The sequence below is a fragment of the Mya arenaria genome, chromosome 3 (assembly GCF_026914265.1).
Source record: "Mya arenaria isolate MELC-2E11 chromosome 3, ASM2691426v1".
In the NCBI taxonomy this organism is placed as follows: Eukaryota; Metazoa; Mollusca; class Bivalvia; order Myida; family Myidae; genus Mya; species Mya arenaria.
The window spans coordinates 42384363-42394798 of NC_069124.1; positions in this window are offsets into that span (position 1 = coordinate 42384363).

Genomic DNA, 10436 nt, shown 5'->3' on the forward strand with positions numbered 1-10436 from the left:
ATGGAGAATGTAACCAATCCCAGCATAAGACTCCATCTTACATGTATGGTGCTGCAAAATGAGTAAGGCTTGCCAAGGATTTATTGACCAGATAAATAAAATAGAAATTGGTTGATCATCCAGGCTGAATTTAAAAGATACACTGTTTCCGGTTGGTAATTAGATGTTGGCATAAACAAAGACTATACTATTTATTACTAATTATCAAATTGAAAACGATCCTTTTTAGGGCCACTGTTAAAGTATTAAATATTATTTTAAAATGATATATATATTATTTACATAAAAAATGGATTCTCACCCTAGAGGGACGATAGATAATATCCAACGGCTGGTGAATTATTGAAACAGTATAGAAATTAACTCCACGAAGCCTTCCTCCCCGTTAATGTGTAGGGTTTAATAATAGAAAATGAAACTATAACATGAGCGAATGCTTGTTCTATTCCCAACCAAGAAAATGAAATATATACTAATCAAACTTCATTCACTAGCAAGAGATTGCCGATGTTTGCCTTGTTATTCATCAAACAACTTCGAAAATACAACAGATTAAAGAGAAATAGTTTCTTAATTCAAATGATCAAAATTAAAATAATTGCTTTCAAACAATTGTAAATGAAACACCTAAAAACTTATTAAATCCGTGATATTTTCTCATATTTACACCAAACCAGCAACAAAAATAACACAATTCATTTCAATGAAATGCCATTTTCAAAACAAATACACAAAAACCCGTCTATACGTACACTATAAAAAGTATATAAAATAAATTAAACAAAATAAGTCCTGAAAAATCTTTAATTTCAAAACTTGTTTTCCTTCTTTGTCTATATGGTCAGCAACTCTCTTCTATTTCTATATCGTCAGCTTACTCGTCAGCACTTTAGTATGTGCCTGTCAAAATGGCGTGCGTTTGTTATTCCCACGTGGGCTATCACGTGATGTTTTAAGCGCGGAAACTGTGCGCAGGGGATGAGATCATTGTGTCACGTGATAGAATGATGCGCTATGAGTGGATAGTAATTCTTTGTTAACGTTTCGATGTTCATTGATTTTTGGGCGCAGGGATACTACTTTAATATTATCTTTATCTAAGTTCAACAAATTAAATGATTAAAATAGATATTGCATTATGATTGCTTCTTGCTTTGTCAAATCTAGCACCGTTATTGGAAACATAGCTTGCAATTAATATAGTCCGCACTTTCTCAAACTATATTTTTGGTGGTAAATAGGTGGACGACACTTGTTACTATTAATAGGCATTTTATGTTGCGAGTGTCGAGTTTGTGGCTACACTGAACAGGGTTGAAAAACAACCCTGTTCAAAAATGTTAGAAAATCAAGACAGGCGGAAAAATACTCATACCTTTCACCTATCACTAGCTTTGTTCCGCAACATGAATAACCACCACTAGGATGAAGAAGTCAAGAAAATATTTGAACATATATTTGAGTATATCATCATCATCATCATCATCATCATCATCATCATCATCATCACCATCATCAACAACAACAACATCATCATGATCATCATATTCATCATATTCATCATATTCATCATATTCATCATATTCATCAAATTCATCAAATTCATCATATTCATCATCATATTCATCAACATCATCTCACAACCAACACCAACTCTATTATCATCAAAATCGTTGTCATCATCATCGTCATGTTTGATAACTTGCTTACAAATATACTTTTGATATAAGCAAGACATCTTAAAAATCAAAGTAAGCTTTAATATAGACTATAAATACCAAAAAGTATGAATTTAAACGTTTTAGTACATATGACACACTGTTCATGTTTAATCACGTTTCTTATATAATACCTTGCCTCGTGCAGAAAGCAATTAGCATAGTGTCTGCTTAAACACGTTGCGGCTTAGCCACGCGCATCAGACTATTGATATTTGTAAATAAATCTCAGTTTGCTGAACTACAAAACAATAAAAACGCTATTTGTTTGCCAACGTGTAAAAAACAAACTCATACTAAAGAAACCATTGAAGCCCTAGTATACTTCAACATGCGTTATTTCCGTTTCATACCTTATGCAACTAAGACATTTACTGGACCATTATATATCTAACAGTGACATTGTTGTTGCCTTCTGTTACAGCCTCTTGATACACTTGGATTTTAAAGCATCTGTCTGCCATTTCCAAATTAAACAAAGCTTGACACGTTTTCATTTCCTCGAAGATACAAAATTATGTAGACGTCGTGCGATATACAATGGCGTTACTCATTCGATGTGAAAACATCGATAGTATTAAGAGCAAAATTAAGTTTAAAACTAAATTGATTAGTATACGACATATGATGAATTAATGCTTTTAAACAAAATTCGTCGCTCACATGACATATTTTACTACAGTTTAGGGGATATATTTTGGCGACATACAACTAGGTGTGCGTTAAAATTGTCAGATTGTTCGATTTTTAGACTCGGGTGGTTTCTAATAGTTTCAGCGTTGTGGACATTAATAATCAATTTACAAGTAAATACGACGTCAAAATTGGATTCAACTTTTGATATTTCACCTTTTATGCGCTAATAATGCATTGTTGTAATCCAGTTTGATATATAATACTAGTCGACCGTAATTCACCGTAATAGACTCTTATTATAAATAATGGTATAAAAATACCACAATCGACCTCGCTTTTTCAAACCATACTACCAGGCAAAGCATCAGAAACTCGGCTAAATAGGTTTAAGTGTGAATATGTATAATTGTATCGTAATTCAAATGAGGGTAAACATAAATAAATGAAATAAGCAGGTATGATATGAATCTATTTGCAACATAATAAACCAAGAGAGCACCATGATATCTAGGTGCGTAATTACATTCATTCAGGTCTGCCCTTACCCTACAATGGCTGCATTATAGCTAATGTGCATGATTGCTTAAATGAAGCAACTTCTTCAGTAATCTTAGCATTTCTGTGAAGCACTGACTTGGAAAAGTGCTATTTTATTAAAATTTCTGACAGGTATACGCGTGCATATGTAGCGATTTGTCAAGCGAAGAACATTTTCTTGTCAAGGGAAATAACCACTGCCTCTTATATGCGACCATTTTAAATAAAAAGGCAGCGAATAAGTTTGTAGGTTACCGTCATAGCCGTCTGACTATCATTTCTCTCTAAAACAATGTAAATGTTTGTTATATATCGATTGTCTGTCAATTCATTTACAACATAAATTAGGGAAAATTGAAATAAATATTACCCGGAGATACTCAATATTCTTACAATCTAAACTTTTATCAACAGACTTTCTTGTCCGTTAAAAATTGTAATCATTTGTCCTAGTTAACATATTGATGAAAAAAAATTGTCTATCATATCATTGTTTTAATTTGATAATTCAACTTTTTTTGCAATGATTTGCTTCAAACGTTTTTATCATTTAAATTAATCAGTCGTGTGTTTTTGTGTCACCAGCGGAGCATGGAAACTTAACGTGCGTCGTTGGCAGTGTCGTCATCATTTTCGATCAATAACATTGTAATTTCTACTTATACAATTCTGAACTTTGATATCTATATTAATCATGGTCAGCATTTCATTTTTAAAAATAATGGTGACCTTTTAAAGAGGGTTTCTTCTTTAAAGCTCAAAACGCTTTAGCATACAGTCTTCAAACTTAAGTAGATGAACTCTGTGGATATGAATATCTAAAGCCATGTACTTAATTTCATGTTAACAATAATATAATTGTAAATAAATCTGATTCAGGTGTATTGACTGGCACCAACTACTATTGTACAAATACTTGCTTCGTTTGCCTTATTCCTTAAAGCGACAGTCCGCAAATCGGGCAAATTAGCCATGAAAAAAAAATGAAATTCATCTATGTGTTGATAAGCATTCCTGACTGACGAATCCATAAAAAAATTGGTTCAAATCGACCTAGAAATGAGTTTTTCGTGTCATTTTCAATATCTCTTCTTAACTATCGGCCCCCGAAAGTTAACGGTTATATAAATAGAAAAAACAGTGGGATTCCAAAGTTCTTGCGCATGCGCAGGGCGATACTATTTCCCGGTCTCTCCTCGTAAAATCCGGTCTCATCCGGTCTCATAATTCCCGGTTCATAACTTATGGCCCCAGGCAACGGATTGTGTTGCTGATGTTTATAACACGATTTTGACAATCTTATTTGTTTTTATATGTAACAAAATGGTATAAAATATATAAACATTATGTCTAAATTTATGCAATTTGTTATAGGTATACACTATTTATGCAATTCGTGTTAAAGGTGTAGAGAAAGATGCGATGCAGTACAAATGCTCATGTTTTTTGCATAAAAGATTGAGGACGGCTAGAGTATGAAGTAACTTAGAATTGCACCTTTTAAATTATGTTATGTTATGTTATTGTTCTTCCTTTTATGTTAACCCCCCCCCCCCCGACATAAAATTTTTTAAGCATAAATGATTACAATTGAAAAATTCCATGTTTGCATATCCGACTCATATCTGATTTACATGTAGTCAAGCATTGTTATTTTTTGTATTACTATTATCAATAGTATACTTATAACTGAATTTAATATGAAAAGACACACACTCAATGTGTTTGTTATTCATGACATTAATTTCAGTACATGTGCATATTTCATGTTTTTATCTTTGCCTAAATTTATTTTATGTTTTATTGATATCAAATTTGAAATAAATAGAGACATAATTATCATCAAATATCTAATGTTTTAATCAACTGTAATCTTTTGTAATCCTATTACCCCCCGCGGTCATTAACACCTTTTTGATCACGCCCGATAGCTACTATAAAACAGAGACCGGAGGAGACCGGGACCGGATGAGACCGGGACCGGGAAATAGTATCGCCCCCAAGAGTAGGCGGAAAAACCGTAGACCTACTTTCTCTTTTGCCGTCTAAAAATAGCAACTTTCGGCAATTTTCAATTTGTTAAATCTAAGTTATTAAAGCGATTTTTAAAAAAAAAATTGCGGTTCAGTCGGTCTGAAACAATGTGGAACTTATTAAAAACTTTTGAAATACGGTTACTTTAGCGGACTGTCGCTTTAAACGAAAGGTAAAAGGACGGAGATTCATAAAATATAATTGGTTTTATTGCATATATCCATCACATACCTTTCGTATAGCAAAACATAGCAAATGAAATAAATATTTGGACAGTAGTAGGTGGTGACAGACAGAACACTTACCTGAAACAAGTTTATTTACAATTATATATTTCTAAACACGAACTTTTTCTGTACATTTATTAACTTATGAAGTTGTTGCTTTTGTAAAGAATATGTAACACGTCACGCACTTGCTGAATCTTGACCTGCGCCATGTGCCAAGGCACCCGATTAAATCCTTAAACACGTGTTTAGTGAATAAACACACACTTTAGGTATGCCCTGCTGACTGTTCGTATTAGCACACAAGAAACTGTTATATTTGATTTGATTCACTTATTTGATACGCTTGTAAATACTTAACGACATTGACAGGCCAAGCACGTGTGAACGTGCCCGTTGCACAACAGTCATCTAATATTGAAGAAATTGGTTAAAGTTTCCTCAAAATTAAAACAAGTGAATACACCTTCAATATATTTATCGTTGTAAAACTTGGTGGGTTTTTACATAAGGTAATTTCAATATTGGTAGATATGTTCTCTTTATTTGTTATTGAATAATGAGGGAATATGGTTTGGTGTGCACAACCGCCAATGTAGTTCGAAAATTCTAATAAAAATGGTGATCTTGATGTTTGAACCCGGGCCATTTTTCAAGCCATTTGTAACTGTTTGTTAATAAATCTTAATAACTGATCGACAAAATGTAAGAACAAGTCTTTCTACACAATTGTTTGTTCGTTTTACAATAGTTTGCATTGTTTAAAATGGCTTTACACAACGCAGGCTTGTTCTGCAATGAAACAAAAAGAAAGCATGCCTTTTGAGCATTTTACCAAATACTATGGTACATAAATCGAGAACTTGCTTAATGTTGCGGTAAACGACAAAGGTTTTTCTCACGCAATGTTTTGGTTTACAAAGGCTTTGATTTGCTTTCCTATAAAATTATACTTTTGCTTCGGTCAACATAGCTTCAACAAGTGAATATCACATCTTTTTAATGAGTAACAACTCCATAATTGTAAGTTTATTATCGTTATAAGTACAGGATAATTTTATGTACATAATATTATAATTTTAAATGAGCTTGTTTGAGGCATGTGCACTGTCTGGCACCACCTACTATTGTCCAATAACTTATTTTGTTTGTCTTAATCGCTATACGAAAGGTATGTGAAGGATATGTGCCAAACAACCAATTATACTTTATGAATTTCCGACAGGACTTTTCGTCAGTAAAATACATGTTGTTTTGATTGGTCGCTAGTTATCAGAAATTAAGGATTAACCAATAAACATGTGTTAATATGCAAAATAGCTAGAGTTTAACCTATCGTCAATTTCTGAAATTTGCTCGCTTGCCCTACTGCGTTCATACAGCATAAATGCAAGAAAATGCGATGTTTACTTATATCTACATTTCAGATAATTAATCATTTCGATAAAAAAGAGTAAAAATAACTATAAAATACGTTTGCAAAAACAATATTATGATTTGTGTATAGATATATAATAAGAAGCCTTTATAAAGTTTTTTTTTAAATAATACTTGCCTGGCCACAAATTCACAGTTAAAAACGCAATGAATATTTTTTAATCATTTTATCTGTACCGTATTATAGGCTTTTTGTAATAAAATTCTGATGGAAATGCATGAAAATTAAAATGATACATTTTTTTCAAAAATCATAAAGAATAAAATTTAAAAAAAAGAAATGTTTTTGCAATAACTTATATCGTGCACCTCGACTTGCCAAAAAGGAATACATCTATCTTAAAACATATTACAGATAGGGAACATGTGATGAATTTAATCTTTCGCCGATTCCATGCACACACTTCGAGCGGTTGAATAGCTTTTTATCGGATATGCTGGCATGACTAAAGGATATATATCTTACATCAAACATCTCGTTAAACGAAAACCGATACAGTCCGGTTTTAAAGTTATGTCTTGCATAAGACAATCGCTGATTCACATATTTAGTTGCAACGTGGTAATGAAAATGTCAAAACAGGGAACGGTTTTCACAGTAAGACGATACTCCCGCCCTGTTTGACATTGCACGTATTTAGCTATGCAAGGTCAAGACCACAGAACAATGCAAACCCAGTAGTCGAACACTAAAACATAAAGAAAATTTAGAGGCACAAATCATGGGCTCAAACGATAGTGAACTAAAGAGTCAAACGTATAAACATAACATACTCAATACGCACACCAAAACCTGATCACACAAGCATCCAAAGAGCGACTTATGATGGGATTACCGAAAAGGAACGATTAGCGATCCTGTTACAACACACTTACTAGTAAATACGTTTGATTCATAATTTTTAAACATTTTATTAGTATAAGAGATTGTGCTAACACTATATTCCATTTTAGAGATTATAGCCAAATTGAAAAATATAGAGATTTATTGAATTCAAATGTTTTTTTCATGAAATCTTGATGTTAAAATGTGTCGCATTTTGACAGTTATCATTCCAAATATGAACTAGTTCAAGGTGTTGTTCATAATATCCGAAAGTGAAAGTCAAGATATATGGTTAACTGAGTATTTTTGGTCACACTGTTTTTTTTATCTTATAGAATATGTTGATTAAAATAAAAACTAATTCCAGAGCGAAAACATTACTTAATAATTGCTAAAAAATAATGAGTTGCACTAAATTTCATGTTCCGCTGAAGTATAATTTTCTTTTAAGTATTGTACAAAGTCTGTATTCAACATATTCTATGAAAATACGCGCTTTTAATGAGAAATCATGTATACTTTTTTGAGTAACTTTTGATGTTAAGTGATAAAATGAGTTAAAATATAGATTGAGCTTTGACTGAAGTATTTTTGTTGCATTGGCAGGTCAAAATAAAACACCCACGATATGACATTCAATCAATTTGTGAGACGTTTTCATTCACAATCAGTACAAAGTAATGTAAGGGAAAGCAGTCGCTTTTATATCCTTGCTTCGGGGCGACTGAGTTGTCTTTCCTGCCCGATCTTATGTCACAAAATACACAAATTGCAAAGCCAAAGATACGATAATATGACAGAAACAAATTATTTCTTGAACTTCAACGACAGAGGATGCTGCATCGAGTCATCGACATGGTCATGTACCTCATCATTTAACTCCACGAAGAAATTCATTTGGATTTAAAGCTCTTTTAAATTCCCAATTATTTCACCGTTTAGCATTTTGTCCTTTTCTTTATGTTCTCCTTTAAATTGAAATTAAAAACATATTTTTAACTTTGAAAACAACGTTATTTAATGGAACTTACTTAAATACAGCCCATATTACTGAATTCTAGTTCTAATTTTTGCACGTTTTGTGCTCTTCAAGGATGCATAAGAATATGAGTGTCGTCTTGTTACGTTGTTTGTCACTCGCTATGTTCATTTTGGTTTTGCTTCTTGTGCACTTAAACCTCATATTGATGTGATTCATTTGCGAAACCCGTGTATCGCCTGTATGTTTAAGTGGCGTTTAAGTCCATGCGGAGGCGTCACCAGATCAGATGGGTGAAGCGGCAATTCGTCAGGTTCAGATGGGACGTGGCCACGTTGAACTGGTAGCAGCCCCAGGTACGTATATCATTACGAGTTGATTATATCTGCCATTGCTGCAATAGTGATCGACCCCAACCCATCCCACATTCGGTGATACCGAGGATTTTTACTGAGGGAAGTTGAACCAACACAAGCCGAAGAAAATCGTTTAATACCGGAATTGAGGTACTGCAGCAACAGAAATGACATATTTGACTTAAAACAAAGGCTTAAGTGGAGACCGATCAGTCAAAGTTAAATGGGGGCCGGCCGAGCATGGTGCATGTTGCACTTCTTCGCATGCACTTTTATTCATAGCATAAAACAAAATGTAAACATTGATCAAACATGCAATACATGCATATGAAATCAAATGTCATATCTACTTATTTTTAAAGATTATAATAATTGTACAAATCGTACACATATAATGCGCGTCACCTTATATTAGGTTGCTTGTTGCAAAAATATCATCCTTTTCAGGAATTTGTCGTGTTCTTTTATTCCTTAATTAAGAATAGTTGATACATATGCATTCATGATGCTCTAGTATTACATTTATAAATTAAGCAACGTTACACGTGTTGAACTTTGTGACCAAATCAATCGAGGTAGCCCATGAAGGAGGAGCATGTATTTGGTATATCGTTTAAGTTTATATCAATCGAGGTAGCCCATGAAGGAGGAGCATGTATTTGGTATATCGTTTAAGTTTATATCAATCGAGGTAGCCCTTGAAGGAGGAGCATGTATTTGGTATATCGTTTAAGTTTATATCAATCGAGGTAGCCCATGAAGGAGGAGCATGTATTTGTTATATCGTTTAAGTTTATATCAATCGAGGTAGCCCATGAAGGAGGAGCATGTATTTGGTATATCGTTTAAGTTTACATCAATCGAGGTAGCCCATGAAGGAGGAGCATGTATTTGGTATATCGTTTAAGTTAATATCAATCGAGGTAGCCCATGAAGGAGGAGCATGTATTTGGTATATCGTTTAAGGTTATATCAATCGAGGTAGCCCTTGAAGGAGGAGCATGTATTTGGTATATCGTTTAAGTTTATATCAATCGAGGTAGCCCATGAAGGAGGAGCATGTATTTGGTATATCGTTTAAGTTTATATCAATCGAGGCAGCCCATGAAGGAGGAGCATGTATTTGGTATATCGTTTAAGTTTATATCAATCGGGGTAGCCCATGAAGGAGGAGCATGTATTTGGTATATCGTTTAAGTTTATATCAATCGGGGTAGCCCATGAAGGAGGAGCATGTATTTGGTATATCGTTTAAGTTTATATCAATCGGGGTAGCCCTTGAAGGAGGAGCATGTATTTGATATATCGTTTAAGTTTATATCAATCGAGGTAGCCCATGAAGGAGGAGCATGTATTTGGTATATCGTTTAAGTTTATATCAATCGAGGTAGCCCATGAAGGAGGAGCATGTATTTGGTATATCGTTTAAGTTTATATCAATCGGGGTAGCCCTTGAAGGAGGAGCATGTATTTGATATATCGTTTAAGTTTATATCAATCGAGGTAGCCCATGAAGGAGGAGCATGTATTTGGTATATCGTTTAAGTTTATAAAACAACACATGTATTTGGCCTTATTATTACTTTTCTTTATTTGAGCAGTTATTTCTGTTTTGTTTTTTCATTTTTCGTTGGAGAGAAAAACGAGTTTCTCAAGATGACTTTATCTTAACTGGCAAATTATCCC